This window comes from Stylophora pistillata, chromosome 9 (genome assembly GCF_964205215.1).
Source record: "Stylophora pistillata chromosome 9, jaStyPist1.2, whole genome shotgun sequence".
Lineage (NCBI taxonomy): Eukaryota > Metazoa > Cnidaria > Anthozoa > Scleractinia > Pocilloporidae > Stylophora > Stylophora pistillata.
Genome location: NC_142527.1, coordinates 18,902,850 through 18,917,700, shown reverse-complemented (window position 1 = coordinate 18,917,700; position 14,851 = coordinate 18,902,850). Strand labels below are relative to the sequence as shown.

The 14,851-nt window shown below is 37.9% G+C and overlaps 1 protein-coding gene across 5 annotated transcripts in view; it reads left to right on the top strand.

Moving 5' to 3' along the window:
* The first annotated feature begins 7,688 nt into the window (after positions 1–7,688).
* Positions 7,689–14,851, top strand: part of LOC148723661 (uncharacterized) — a 28,208-nt gene continuing 21,045 nt past the window's right edge. For 4 of the 5 annotated variants that reach the window (XM_088733455.1, XM_088733456.1, XM_088733454.1 and 1 more), the window contains exons 1-3: positions 7,689–7,858; positions 11,732–12,974; positions 13,179–13,294. The gene's annotated coding sequence lies outside the window, so the exon portion shown is untranslated. The remainder of the gene's footprint in view (positions 7,859–11,731; positions 12,975–13,178; positions 13,295–14,851) is intronic. The other variant, XM_088733457.1, reaches the window with a different exon arrangement.

Below are 14,851 nucleotides of genomic sequence, written 5' to 3'. Positions count from 1 at the left end.
ACGAGATTCCATACTTGCGGTGTAGAATATTCCGTCCTCTTCTTGTAAGTAGGGAAGCTAAATATATTTCACACGTAAAACAAAAACATCTTTTGGGTGTGTAATAAAAATTCGACCTGGCTTATTCTTTTTCCACACTTCTGATAACGGAAAATTAAAATTTCATGTCGAATTCAAGAAGTTTTGCTAGAGAAACTAGTTATTATAGTTAAGTTAAATGTTGCCTCGATAAAATTTTTTCAACCTGCATCTGAAGATCGTTCGCTAGCGTACCTAGATTCATTAGTTTGAATAGCTTAGGTAGCTAGTCGTTCCTGTTTGAACCGGTTTACAATTATACCCTTATTAGCGAACGCTCCCCTAAGTATTTCGGAGTTGGAGTTAAGATATCGATGGAGTCACATCGGAGTGTTTTACAAAAGTTTTGTCGGTCTGAGTTTCGCAACGTTGGAGTTTCTTTACGCCTTAAAGACAGGTTCAGATATAAGTTGCAGTCTATTGTATTCTGTTTCGTTTTCCTTTCGGTTCCTTCTTCCTCTGTAATTAGTCTTAGCGCTTTTCCTATTCTTGTACATTGTAATTTTCCCCTTTCAGTTTTCACCGAACGTGTACAATATTCAAACGAATCGAGGATCACATGAGATGCTATTGAATCAACTTGTGTTGTCTATTTTTGCACTGTGGTTGGCACTTCCCGAACTCCAGTGCACTGGATATGCGAAAATTAGTATCAAATTTTTCTACGGTCTCTCGAGGATTAAGCTTAGATACAAAATCAGAATTCTCCTTTTATACTTACGTGCGATAGGTATTCTGGCGAAGAATAGAGTTAAAAAAAACATCAAAAAGGAGACAATTCCCTAAAACGAGAGGATAACCACGTTCATGTTTCAGTTAAGCTTTGGGAAAAAGCGCTTTCAAACCATGAAGAAAATTTTCTCAAGATATCTTACACTTCCACCAGTCCACTGCTCAATCGCACAAATCTTCGCTTGGAGAGAATTTCAAGACGTAAGCTATAAGAAGGCTGTGTCATAGTTTACAAGCAGAAATCTGAATTTCAAAGGAAAGTTAACAACAGATATGCAAATTCCCCGGCCGTTCACAATGGAAAAAAGCTCGTGCTTATAAAAAGTTAATGAAAAGATCCAAGAAATTCAAACTAATTGGTAACTCTCTATCTGTCATATTTGCAACAGGAAGTATTGCTTCTGCTGCAGCGACAGGAGGTATTTCAATAGTTGCAATATCAACAATCTCTGTTCTTATCCAAGGATTTATGGCTCATAAAAACCTAGATTTAAATATTCAGAATTGCACCTATGCTTACCAAAGTTATCAACACTTGTTAATAAGTATCAAAAATACATTATATCGAATTGTTTACACCCGAGTGAGTGAAAAATTTGCATATTCTGTTCCCCTACAATTATCGTTCTACGCTTCCCGCTTCACGACTAAAAAACTGTAGTATAAACTTCCCGAAATGCTTATACTCTGTCACAAACGATATTTTGTCATGGACGAAGTAGCGCCTTTTGAAAACGAGATTCCATACTTGCGGTGTAGAATATTCCGTCCTCTTCTTGTAAGTAGGGAAGCTAAATATATTTCACACGTAAAACAAAAACATCTTTTGGGTGTGTAATGAAAATTCGACCTGGCTTATTCTTTTTCCACACTTCTGATAACGGAAAATTAAAATTTCATGTCGAACTCAAGAAGTTTTGCTAGAGAAACTAGTTATTATAGTTAAGTTAAATGTTGCCTCGATAAAATTTTTTCAACCTGCATCTGAAGATCGTTCGCTAGCGTACCTAGATTCATTAGTTTGAATAGCTTAGGTAGCTAGTCGTTCCTGTTTGAACCGGTTTACAATTATACCCTTATTAGCGAACACTCCCCTAAGTATTTCGGAGTTGGAGTTAAGATATCGATGGAGTCACATCGGAGTGTTTTACAAAAGTTTTGTCGGTCTGAGTTTCGCAACGTTGGAGTTTCTTTACGCCTTAAAGACAGGTTCAGATATAAGTTGCAGTCTATTGTATTCTGTTTCGTTTTCCTTTCGGTTCCTTCTTCCTCTGTAATTAGTCTTAGCGCTTTTCCTATTCTTGTACATTGTAATTTTCCCCTTTCAGTTTTCACCGAACGTGTACAATATTCAAACGAATCGAGGATCACATGAGATGCTATTGAATCAACTTGTGTTGTCTATTTTTGCACTGTGGTTGGCACTTCCCGAACTCCAGTGCACTGGATATGCGAAAATTAGTATCAAATTTTTCTACGGTCTCTCGAGGATTAAGCTTAGATACAAAATCAGAATTATCCTTTTATACTTACGTGCGATAGGTATTCTGGCGCAGAATAGAGTTAAAAAAACATCAAAAAGGAGACAATTCCCTAAAACGAGAGGATAACCACGTTCATGTTTCAGTTAAGCTCTGGGAAAAAGCGCTTTCAATGGCTAAGCCAATAAAAGGTCTTCAATTGTATTATCCAATGATCCAGTTTTTAATAATATGTTTTATTACATCCATTTTGAAATCACTGGTGATCTCTTTAATCTGATTGGCTCTAATTGGTGCAATTTATTCACGAATCGCACCATTTTTTGCTCTAAATCGCATCATTCTACGCTTGACTGAGTTTTTGACACATGACGTCAAAGTCGTTTTTTTTTGCATACAAAATAAGATGTAAAAGCGTTTCCGGTTCCGCTTTTTATTAAAAAACTGGCTCAGTACTGCATCAGTAAAATATTTGAATTGACCAAGTCCTGTAATTGGGCGATTTCAAAATGGATGTAAGAAAGCGGTAATTGAACCTCGTGTCGTGCAATTTTGGTCTGAAATTATACTTGTGATTTCAAATCGAACTCGCCCAGCGTGCTCGTTGGTTTTTGAAATCACGCGTATGATTTCCGCTTAAATTGCACTCCACTAAGTTCAATTACCATTATAAATCATCGATCAAGATGTATTTAATACCGTAATAACTGATTATCTACAGCTTCATTGACTAGTCAGATAATATCGTAATTTTTCATGTACATTTACGGCTTGTATCTTGCTGCAATCTTGGCTTGGTTGCAAAGGTTCACAATCGTCATTTTTCTTGGGTCATCTTTTTTTTTATAAGTTCTCAATAAATTCTATACTACGCCTCTCTTGTTCGCTTAATTCATGTCCTTCTCCTACCTTTGCCATTCCTATTAGCTCCTTGCATCAGTTATCCTCATAAACACATGTAGATTCTGTATATGCTAAGGCTAATAAGATTCTTGGTTTGGTAAAAAGAATATGCAGGGACTTAAAAGATATTACTACATTGAGAACATTATACTGTAGTCTTGTCAGACCACTGCTCGAGTATTCATGTGAGACCTGGAATCCTCATACACAACGTAATATAATAAAATAGAGGCAATACAGTGGAGGGCAACTAAGTTTATTCTTAAATCTGATGAGGATTATGATGTTAGATTAAAGAAATTAAAATTACATAGTCTATTTCATAGAAGATACATCAGGAATGTTGTTTTTTTAATTCAATTTACTGAAAGGGCATTATGATATGGACATTTTCTGATAAGTTGTTATTCTATAAAGATCGTAGTGTGGATTATAATTTAAGGAAGAATGATTCTCTTGACCTAGTCAGCATGTATAGTAGATAAATACAGCTTTTTATCCGTATTATTAATGAATGGAATAATCTTCCTAATAATATAAAGGATTCTGTCAGTATTTCTAACCTTAAACATAACCTCACTTCATTTTTTAGTAATACTTAGAATTTCAGATTTAATTCAATATAATACTTTATACTAAATTTTATACTCTGATAATTGTTTCTTAATTTTATAGATATATTTTGTTAGCTTACTGGGGAGTATCACTCGTATGGTGTCTAGGACGCTTTTGGATGCTGCCTCTCCATCATCATTATTATTATTATTCATTATTTATTTATTTATTATAATAATTATTATTTATTTAGTAATTTGGATTTGGAGAAACTGTAATAAATGAAGAAACGGCACCTTTATAAACCTTTACGACAGAACGCATTTTTGGAAATATTAGAATGCGGGTCGTGCGGTTAGATTCGTTTTGGGATAATTGTATACGCTTTTAGAGAGGGCTGATCAAATGAGACTCCGCTAGCTTCCGCTGGATTTTAGTTTCTCAATTGAGACCCCATTAACTTCTAGTATCTAGACAATGAAGTCTAAAAAACATTTCGTTCGGCCGGAAGAGTTTAACTGCGAGCTTGATGTATTCCAGTTTGTTTCGAAAGAGAAAAAAATTAGCATTTCAAGAGACAAGTAAGTGGTCTGAAACTAAGGCCCCGTCCACACTAATCCTTTTTAAAACGAAAACGGAGCTGTTTTGCTCCGTTTTCAAAAAGACTTGCGTCCACACTTATCGTTTTCGTATCGTTTTCGCCCGTCCACACTACAACGCCGTATCCGTTTAGAAAACGCTTTTATATCCTCATTGCGCATGCTCAAATGAACTCGACGCATGCGAAATTGGCGCCATTTTTGATTCTTTATTGTTGAGTGTTGTTGTGGTTTAGAATTCTTTGATATTTTCCCTCAAAACGATGCCAAGTGTAAGTTACAAAACGTTTCCCGTGTTCAGTCCGCGCGGGACTGGTAATCTACGTCATGTATTGTTGATATTATGGTATAGACCATGTGCTCGGACCTCGAAAAGTCAAAAGTTCGGTCCTAAATGTTTGTTTATTTTTTCTCATAAATGTTTTCTTGACGTTTCCTGCGAGTCCACAAATCTTGTGAGTATGTTGTCACTTTAGTATTTTCGTTTCGTTTCGTTTTCTTTACGTTTGTTTCCTTTTTTGTACAGTCAAACCAGATCTTCGTAATTAAAACCTTATTCGAGTATTCAAGTCTACACCAAGAACAGCTGGAAAACAACCAAAACCTAAAACAGACTGTTTCATACGGACTGATCATGAAATCGAGCTACTTCTGAAAGTAACAAACCAATACAAAATGCAAAAAAGTACCGAGAGTCAGTCAGTCGAGGTATGGCGACATCTTGGATATGTTTCAAGCAGAGTATCCTAAAAGCGAAAATTCGGCTGCTTTAAGCAAGGAATACCCCCATATGGCAACTCTCTTTACCACGTCGATCGGGGACCTCATTCTTGCTTCCTCTCCCTTGACATACAGCCTCAGTTTGATAGCAAGGGCGTAAAGAGAGGGCCTACTAATGCGGAAATTCTCCCTCCACTCTTCCACCACTACTTTTCTAGCGACAAAGTTGTCCCACCATACTGAAGTTCGTCCAGGTCTTGTCCAAGACCTTCGAGGTTTTGGCGGGCTTTGAGAGAGTCGTTTTATCTTCGTTTTTTCCGAAGCTGGCAAGGTCAGAAGCCTTAAAATATCTTGTTCCCTTGTTGTGAAATCTAAGTGGCCCCTCAGCAGGGTTAAATGCGCTTGCAAGAGCGTCAAAAGACTGAAAATCATTCCGATCAAGAGAGAAGCCACAATCAAAGTAGCGTCTGTCCGCCATTTTGGATACCCAAGGTCGAGTGGTCTGGCGCCCGGTCGTGCCTATTTTTATGACATCACCGTTTTCAGATAACATCGTTTTCTCCGTCCACACTAGAAAACAGCGTTTTCAAAAAGTATCGTTTTCAAATCGCTCCACTCTGGACAGCGTTTTCGAATGGCTCCGTTTTCGGTGATCGTTTTCGGCGTCGTAGTGTGGACGATAGCCGTATCCGGAGCAAAACAGCTCCGTTTTCGTTTGAAAACGGATTAGTGTGGACGGGGCCTAAATGAAGAATAAATTCAATCGAACTTGCAATTTTTCAACGTCTCGTTGTATCTTTTTTGTTAATTTCTTTAAAGAATAGCATGTACCGAGCGAATATATATATATTATCTTGCATGCATATTCCTTTTCTATAGAGGTCCGAACATGGGTCATAGAGAAGTGCCGAGAACGGCATGACAACTGACTTTCGATTCGCTTCTCAAAGCAACTTTTAACCAAACCCCTTAGGCTACAACACTACTTGACGTGTATAATCGCGTGACTTGGTGCGATATTAGGGACCTTAAGCAGTCGGGACGGCAACGCCAAGGAAGACTTCGATTAAAAAATGAATTTCTACTCTTAGTTAGAATTTCAAAAATGGCTGCATGAGCTTACTGTCTCATACGGCGCCACAGCTCAACTTCAGCATGACGTATAAAAGTAGCGTTGAGTTCCAAATGGAAATTAAAATAATTTGCCGTCGCGGTTTCGGTTCGCAGACGACGCAAATTTTGGCGATTTCACGTTGTTGTTTTGCATAGGACGGCTAAGAGATGTACAAAGTTTCAAAATGCACGTGCTGAGCTATTGTTCAGCCAATTAGATCTCTTGTTTTTCCACGTCCTCGTTGCCGTCGGCGTCGTGGTTGCTTAAGGTCCCTATTGTGACGAAAGCACGAAGTTATCAGACGTGAAGTTATGATATGACACTGAGAACTGGGCAAAAATATTACTGACATTATAAGAGAGTAGCAAATGACTAACTTAATTGTGCCATTCGGTGCCTGGGCTAGAGCAAGTTCAGATGACAAAGAATTCACATGGAATAAATCGTATTTCTCTTTCTCGTTTCCATTTTGCTCAGTTTTGCGTGAATAATCTGTGTCATTATTCTAAATGAATCTCATGCAGAGAGGGTTAGTTCGCCATGCATATAAAGATACGCAGCATAAAATGTGGCATTCATTGCGCGCACAAGACGTGATGAGTCTGTGAAGCAGAATTCTACCTTTTAATAAATACTCCATCTCTACAGAGGACCGAGCTTGGGTCTTAGAGAACTGCCGAGAACGGCATGACACCCAATTCAAAACCCCCGCTGATATTGACTAAGATAAATGGTATCGGAAAAATCACACAAAAAATAGAGCTTTACATGCAGGAAGGGAAAGGGCCTAGGAGACTCGTACATTTTCACCAACATCATTAGTCTTTAAGGAAGCTCATCAGTTCACTTTATTTCACCAATTTCGCAAACTTTACATCGCCAAAAAATATTAACAAACGCTGATTTGTACGATGCACGATCCTCGCAGTAGAGAGCGCTATTTAACAAACGCTGATTTGTCTCAGTGTCAATAAAGATTTCTGATGGTACTGGCTTAAAGAAGAAGATGGCTCTTTCAGTTTATTTCGAGGCCGAGTATTATGAAATTATGCGAAAATTTCGTGAATACAATTTGATTACCCTTGAAAAGCAGTTATCAACCACTTTTTTTTTTTTTGTATTCAGGTGTCGCAAGGCAGTCATCTGTTTTATGACCATTGCTTTATTATCCTCGTACAGAATGAATGAGATCGAAAATCTCGCAAGATTTTGCCTTGGTATCAGATTCAGTCTCAAAGTAGCCTTTCAGAGACCGCATAAGCACAACGTTTTCGGATTTAAAAATATATTACACACCAGGGACTCTTCGCCGGACTTTCATTTAAAAAATTCGCCGGTCACTCATTTTAGTCTGCAACAATATAAATACTGACAGCTTGCAGTGAGAGGACTGAAGGCTTTCAATTGTATTTAAAAACCATTGTGGCCTGGACTCTTTGTTAAAAATAAAATATACCTGGGAACGGCAAGAAATATTGCACAATAATATCGATTTGTTTACATCCGAGTGGGTGACGAATTTGCATATTCTGTTCTATCAGAATGGTCGTTCTACGCTTCGAGTAACGAAATGCTTATGTTTTTTTAGAGACGATATTTTGTCACGGAAGAAGTAGTGCCTTTTGAAGACGAGATTCCATGCTTGCGGTATAGAATATTCCCTCATCTTATCGTGGGTAAGGAAGCTAAATCTATATTTCACACGTAATGCAAGAACATCTGTTGGATGTGTGATGAAACTCGACGTGGAGCCTTTTCCAGGCTTCTGATAAAAGAAAATTAAAATTTCATGTTGAATTCAAAAATTTTTCTCCGAGAAACTAGTTATTTGATATAGGACTCGAAGTTAAACGTCTTCTCCATGAAATTTCGGTTTCGTTTCCGTGAAACTCGCTTCTGAAATAGATCGTTCGTTAACGGACCAAGATTTATTACACTGCAGTAGTATCGCAGAGGTCAGTGGTTCGAATCCCGTACAGGCCTGATTTTTTTCAGGTCTGATTTTCGCTATTGCATAAATAGCGCTCTCTACTGCGATCATACGTATGTAAAAATATTGTTGGCTTCCCATGGTTATGAAAATGAAAATAAATCATCCAAGGAAGGAAAAATGTTTAGATAATAAACTTTAGCATGATTTCTTTAGCATGAAATGAAAAAAGATCTCACCTATCTTAATTTAGGCGACAAAGGTGTCTACATTTTTAAGTCTTGCTGAGAAAAATGACTTTTGCAGTGCTGCTCTATATCAGAGTTATAAAATGTATCCGAGTACAGCATGTAGTTGGCTCGGGGAGTTCTAACGCTAGCAACACGCACCCATTTAATAAATTCATCGTTTGCTTTCGATATCACACAGCCGGGTTTCAGGAAATTTAGGTCGGGTATCTGACTGAAAAACTCATGATACCACTGGTGCCAACCAAGATCGATTGCAATGTTATGCCTGGTTGACTTATATCGGTCACAATAAAAAATTTAATATCTAGCAAGCCCGCTGCGATGTCGATAAGGCTGTTGTTGGTGGTATATTAGAGGTTGAACGAAGAAGATTCAGCGCCTTCATGTAAAGTTTGTATGATGTGCGACGAAGGATAAGCTGGATAAGCTGCGACTGAACACGAGAGAGTAAAAGTTGTTATGCATTTATGTGAAACAGAACTCTTAGAATTGTTGTCTCTTTCGTACTAAACGTTTGTAGAAAAGTAGGCGGTAGAAAAACATGATTTATGGAAATTTCTAAAGAATGGTTAAGTATCCTTAAGTTATTCGTAGCTGATCAGAGGCAGCATACAATAAGCTTGTGGAAAAAGGTTATGATGTGAAAACAAATGAGAAAACGAAATTGCGAGACGCCATAATTGGTCAACAAATGAGTTTCACACCCCATCGATCGGACGTTTGGAAACAAATTAAAGTATGATAGAGATACTAGAACTTACCCCATCGATCGGACGTTTGGAAACAAATTAAAGTTTAAAGATATACACAGATATATCCTAGCTGCCCCATCTCCCTCGTCCAAAGCTTCTCTGCCGGAGAAAGAGTGATACAGTAGATGTGCTCAGAAGAAACTCGTGTGCAAAATTTGCTGTTTTGTCTGATCTGGCGGTAACAAAATTCCTAGACAGACGTTTATTTACAATGCTCATTGTCTTGACCAGTATGAATACTTTGTTACGCATCGGCCACCACCAAGTCTCGGAATAAGAAAGAAAAGTAAAATTCTAGTTAAATAATGTCGTTGGACATATGGAACAAATCAATGGCCTTTCGCTGTAGGAACCTCTTTTCTGTGAATCGGAAATGAAGCCAATCCTGCTGTAGTTATCGGGCGTGTTGTTTAAATTTCAATAGAGCTGATTCATAATACTTTTCTTAATTAAGTGGCTATCAACTGGAATTTACTTTCTGTTGTCTTAAGATTTCCCAAACCAATAACCAATAAAAAAAAAAAAACAATAAAAAACTACATTGACTTTATTTATTTTTTTTAAATTAAAGAAATAAAGGCTTTTGTAGCCCGAAACGAAGCGTTTTGGAATAGAAACACGACTACAAAGTTGATTTTGCCAAAGAAACAAAATAATCATGGCATTTTTCAGTTACTATTTGTCTTGGCAACCAAATGAAAACAGGCAATAGTATTAAATACAGATCTCAAAACAGTGTGTCGCACAAATGCCCTCTTAACTTATCAACAGGTGTAGTCCATGTTAGGACCGAATAAGTGATCCTCCTCTTATAAAGATTCCAGTTTTAAACATCGATCAGTTTGGTGTTTTTTTCTCGCTTATTTTTCATGTAGTTCCCCATTTGAAAGCGTAATGGTTGCTAAAGAATTTGAAATTGATAAAGTGTCGTTTACAAAGTGTAATGCACCTGAATAAAATAAAAAGGCACTCTTGTAATATCAGCTTAGGGTTAGAACGTACAAGAAGTGGGAGAAGAGGGGGGTGGGGGGGGGGGGGAAGAGTGGATGCAACCAAGAAAAAAAAAAGCAACAAGAAGAAAGAAGAAAGAACCGCGATGAAAGTCAAGCAAGTTCAATGTCACAAGACTTTGGAAGAGGCGCTGATAATACTGAGGATGCAGATCTAGTCCAATTTAATATAGACGAGTTAGCCGATGGCGAAACCCGTACACTCTTTTTTTAATAAGAAAATCTAAACTTGGCTTTGAGGCTGAAAGTTCTCATATTTTTTCGGGATTTGAGGCTGAAAACGTTCTTAAGATGTTCTTGTATACCAACTAAAAGATCAACTATCTTGATAATACTTCAGACTTTGTGTCGCCTGATGACTTTGATGGTGTGGAAGTCATTTTGGAACAGTTATAAATAAGAACTGCTGATTACGACAAACTGAGATGTGTGTCACCGTCGTTAATGTTGTACAAAACATTCCCTTAAGTATCTTGGTTAATTTACATTTCAGTGTTACCTTGACTTTTTGCTTGTCGTTTAATACACAGATTAGCAAAATTAACACGGTCTCAATCGGCTCTCAGCCTGAGGAATGCTCTTAATACATTATTTAAATTATGGTTAATCTCAGCCTCGACGTTCTTATGAAAAAGGTTCTTATAAAAAGAAAAAAAAAAAAAAGGAAAGAAAAGGAGTGTACTACAACCTATGGCGAAGGGTTCGATTCTGACGGTAGCTCAGACGATGAAGACACTGGAACTGAAACTCTGGCTGCCGAGGCATTAAACCGGTTTCAGAAGTGACAGCTATCTCCTGATGCCAAAAGGCAAGATACAAAGACGACTAGACAGCATGTTGCGTTGTTTAAAAAAAAGCTGGCAATTGTGATACCTCATCAGTACTCGGTTAATTTCCCTTAGCGTCGGATTTTACGCGTCAAGTTTTTCTTGTTTTCCGGTCGTTACGTCTATATCTTGTGCACTTTTAGTTCTCCTTGTTGTTTCATAAAAATCACGCAACTTTTAGTTTTCCTTTTTGTCTGATTGTTACGTTAGTAGTTCGTGAACTTTTAGTTTTTCCTTGTTGGCGGATAGCTAAGTTAGTCTCTTCTTCACAATTAGTTTTTTTCTTTGGTCTCTGATTTTTGCATTAGTATCTTGTGAAAAACGCAAAACAAAAGCAAAAAAGGGTATATAAGCGAGAGAAATATTTCCACTTCATAAATCAATAATTGATAAGAGTCATCAAAATCTTTCCCCATGCGCGAAATCTCCAGGGAAATTCGCTCTGGCGTCAAAGACTTCCCTTCCTCTGTTGATCGGAAAAAATGTCCACAGCTCTGATCGTGCTATTATGCTGGGAAAAACCGAGAGCCGATTGTTTTATTTGATCTGATCTCTGAATTGACCTCTTATCGATCTTTTTCTATCAGTCCCTTTGACAGCAGGCGATTACTAGTAATCATTGGTAAAAACCTTACTGCCTTACGACGGACTGTAACTTAAAAGTGTCCTTTCCTTTTTCTTGCCCAGGCTCCTCTTCCCCCTTCCCTCGCCCATTCCCGCTTTACCCCCCTCGCTCCCAGCTTTTATGAAGACGATATTTTATCTAATTTGGGATTTAGGTACATCTGAAGAACAAAGAACACGAGAAAGAAAATGAAAGAAGTCCAGTTCACCACAGATTGTCCCCGCGGAGATCGCGATCAAGCCGGTAGCTTGTGTTGGCTTCAACCAGCAAATGGTCACAGGGCACATTACTCTCGCAGCTTTGAAAGCTGCCGTGTACAAGCAGTGCTACTTTTTGCAAAACGGGAAAATTCATGCTAGTTTTTTCAAATTATGTCCAAAATTTTGCTAACACGATCTATTAATGTCAATGCACAGCTCTCGGTCCCGGTTCTCGTTTTTCCTGCTAGCCGCATAAAAGAGAACGGCTAGCCTTGACCCTAAGTGTGATTCCCTAAGGTCAAGTTCACTGGTTCCTTGAAGTTTGCATGATACGAATGTTTTCTTTAGTCAATTTCATTCTGAGCTTATTCTGTACTATTCTGCCGGGTTCTCATTAGTCTTATTCTTCGGTTGGCTAGATTTTAGTATCGATGGGAAACACGTAAGGAGCATTTACACATTCATCAGTCTATCCGCGTATCTGTTTGTTTATTTGGCCGGTTAGTTACTTAGTCAGTCGGTTAGTGAATTCAGTTGTTAGCTGGTTGGTTGCTTACCCCTGGAAAAAATGGTGGAGAAAAAAAATATTCTTGGCTTCTTGAATCTTTTCAAGAAGGGTTAGCCTACGAACTCCGGTTGTCGCCTTTCTTCGCTCCTGAGAATCGAAAACCGCAGATGAGTCTACGTTCCCAGGCTGTTTTAGGAGATAGAAAATTATCATGATGGTGATAAAAGAACAATAAGAACGAAAATAACAATAGTGTTAATAATAAGGATAACAATATTCTTCAATCAGATATAATGAAATATATGAAGTTCATATATTTTGAACTGCGGTATTAGATACGTATGATGCACGATCGTCGAACCACTGACCTCTGCGATAGTATCGCAGAGGTCAGTGGTTCGAATCCCGTACAGGCCTGATTTTTTTCAGGTCTAATTTTCGCTATTGCTTAAATAGCGCTATCTACTGCGAGGATCGTGCATCATAAGTAAATATTCTTCAATGTAAAAGAAAACGAGAACAAAAGCCGCTGACCGTATGCTGTGGTTTCGTCCCCTAAACCGGAGGGAGACGAGGGTGACATATTTGAAGACATATCGCAACGATAGTCATTGTTAACCTTGTTTCAGGAGGGTCTCCGTCAATGAGCAACTGCAGTCTACTGGTAGTTTTAACTTCTAGATTTTATGGTAAGTTAGATTTTGTACAGGGAACTTTCCTGACTCAGTTCATAGCTCGTCTCGCACGACATACGGCGGCAACACGTGCGTATTATTGCGTTTGACTTCAAACACGATCCTCAGTAGCTTTCGAAAATCTAGTGTTTAGTCATTTGAAATATTTGTTAAATGACTTTGTCTAACTCGTTTTCAACTTGTGTGTCCCATTCGTAGGTTTAAAGTCCCTGAATCGATGGAAGGAAGAGACTCATCGAATGCTGGCGGTTTGAACTCTTGGGGCGCAAACTGATCACACCAGAAATGCTTTCGAGGATCAATACTTCCTTAAGGTTTGCGAACCTCTATAGTTACGTTAGTGGTGTTAAAGTTTCAAACCTGCTGTTATTCTAGGGTAATTTTCAGACCAGGCTTTCTTTCGTATGAGATATTTTGATGATTTCGCTGATTTTGGCGTATATGGTTTATTTGAGGTTGACAGTTACATGATCGCCACAAACCAACCCTCTGAATTTGCCGAAACAGGTCTCAATTTTTAGATTTTATGTCATCGTCGTACGTGTTCGCGAGATCAGTCTTTGAGATAGACGAATAAAGAGTGTTGATAGTCTTTTGTTTGGTTCACTGCTCAGAATATTTTTATCGGTTTGTTGATCGATATAGAGGTACATGTAGTTTTCACTGTGAAAACTACATGAAAACTTTGTTCGTCGTAAATCTCTTTCAAGTATGGTTGCAACCTGCTACACAGTGACACTGATGTGTATACGGTAACAAAGGATAGAAAATTGCACTATTATATTACAATTTTAACCTCAATTTTGAAAGTACTCGGCTGTCGCGTACTGTTGTTACAACAGTACTCTTCGCGGTAAAATCCGCCATTTGAACATGGGTCAAGCTTCAGCAAAGCACGCTGGGTTGTTTGGCACGTTGTTGCTTGGATTACCTACTTTTCCTACAAAACTCTCTCGAGGTTTAAAACCAATTATTTCTTGTATTTCTTGGCTCAATGAATAAATCTTTGTTAGTTTTTATAGGTCTGATCACTCAGACTCGACCAGCATAATGTTATATATTGTCAACAAACTTACACATGGGACTCTACACGTGGCATTATCTTGTAGTGGTTTTGTCTTAAAATGATATAACATCTTAGGAATGTATTGCTTCGTAATTATTGTTCCATTAAGTGATGGACCAGAGACTTAACTCAAGTATGATGTTGCATACAGTAAACAAACCACTGCAATTTGTGTCTCAATATAAAAATGTGGAAAGGCGTGTTTTCTCGCATGCGAGACATGCATTCTTGTTTTCACTTTTTCTCTCTTTCTAAGCTTAAGTTATGTTTTCCTTAGCTTAGATATACTTTTCCTTATTATTTCGTACTGGATGAAAATTCTCCCATTTTCTAATTTTTTTCTTCTGGAGTTTGGGGCTTCTTGTTACTGACTCCATAAATGTTGCAGCCTTCAAGCTTGTAGGGCTAAAACGTGCTGAACAGCGAGTTTCTTTGATGATATTGGGTTAAATTGGAGGGCAAGGATTTCTTCAGTGCCAAAGGCTGGTATTCTGTTCATTCTTAGATCAACTACTTGATCTTTCTCTGCTGGAGATGGATATGCCACAATTGCAGTAAAGACAATGTTTTCTTTAATGTTTTGTTCAATACAAAAAAACCACAAGCATTGATAGGAAAACCCTTAACAGGAAACAACTTCCCCCGCTGAAGAGTTTCCTAGAATTCATGGTAAATAATAATAAAAAAAAATTAGCTGAAAAAAATAGAATCTTAAATGCATAAACAGGGAAAAATTATACCAGAAAAATGATTAAACTAGTAGAAAATAACTTACAAGAATGTGTTGGCATCCTTCAGGTGTAAA